The 740-nt window shown below is 61.6% G+C and overlaps 1 protein-coding gene across 4 annotated transcripts in view; it reads left to right on the top strand.

Moving 5' to 3' along the window:
• Window positions 1-740, top strand: part of CPNE4 (copine 4) — a 347,198-nt gene that overhangs the window by 3,107 nt on the left and 343,351 nt on the right. The window contains exon 1 of one of the 4 annotated variants that reach the window (XM_006770197.2): window positions 9-509. The exons of 2 other annotated variants lie outside the window; for them this stretch is intronic. The gene's annotated coding sequence lies outside the window, so the exon portion shown is untranslated. Of the gene's footprint in view, window positions 1-8; window positions 510-547; window positions 729-740 lie in introns of those variants that run through there. One more of the 4 variants, XM_006770198.2, reaches the window with a different exon arrangement.

Raw genomic sequence — 740 nt, 5'->3', positions numbered from 1 at the left:
GCCGCAACCCCCCAGGGGGCGCTCGCGCGGAGGTTTCCCAACTAGTATCTCGCGGGTTGCTGGGCGCATGGGTTTCGTCAGAAGGTGGAAATCTCTCTGAGAAGCTGCCATCTCCCCGCCACCCGCTCGCCTCCCCTACTCTCTTCCCTTCCTTCCTTCCTGGCTCCTCTCCGCTCCCTCCCTCCCCCGGTACCTGCCACTTTACTCTGAGTTCACTGAGGACCAGGCTGCTCCCCGCAACGTTTTCTCCTTTCCCCAGCCCCCATCACCAAGAATGGAGTCAGGGTTTCCGGAGAGACCAAACTCTCCTCCCAGCATCTTTTCCATCCGCTGCTTTTAAACTGGTTCGGAGGACGAGGGGGCGGGGGGAGGGAAGCCCGAGCCCCCCGCACCACTCCACACCGACCACCTCCACTCCAAAGCCGGATTTTGCATTTTGCATCCTGGGGGCGGGGCAGGCCGGTCCCGGGCCGAATTCTCTTTCTACTCCTCGAGGTTGGCACACCCAGGTAAGCAAACGCCAACTCCGCATTCCTGTGTTCCGGGGGCGCTGCGGTTGCAAAGTGTGTTGGGGCTGCTGCGCAGTAAGACCAACTTTTGAGGTGCCCTGGGTTGCGCTCGGATTTGCTTGTTTGTCGCCGCTGTGGTGGTGAGGATGGGCTGCAGGCACAGGCTTTCCTGCGAGGGAACTTTGGTTTGATCCCTTCCAGCTCGCCCAGCTCGCTCAGGTAGGGTGGGGC

Source organism: Myotis davidii, unplaced genomic scaffold (assembly GCF_000327345.1).
Source record: "Myotis davidii unplaced genomic scaffold, ASM32734v1 scaffold962, whole genome shotgun sequence".
In the NCBI taxonomy this organism is placed as follows: domain Eukaryota; kingdom Metazoa; phylum Chordata; class Mammalia; order Chiroptera; family Vespertilionidae; genus Myotis; species Myotis davidii.
Note: the sequence above shows the minus strand (reverse complement) of the source record. Positions and strands in the feature narration are given on the sequence as shown.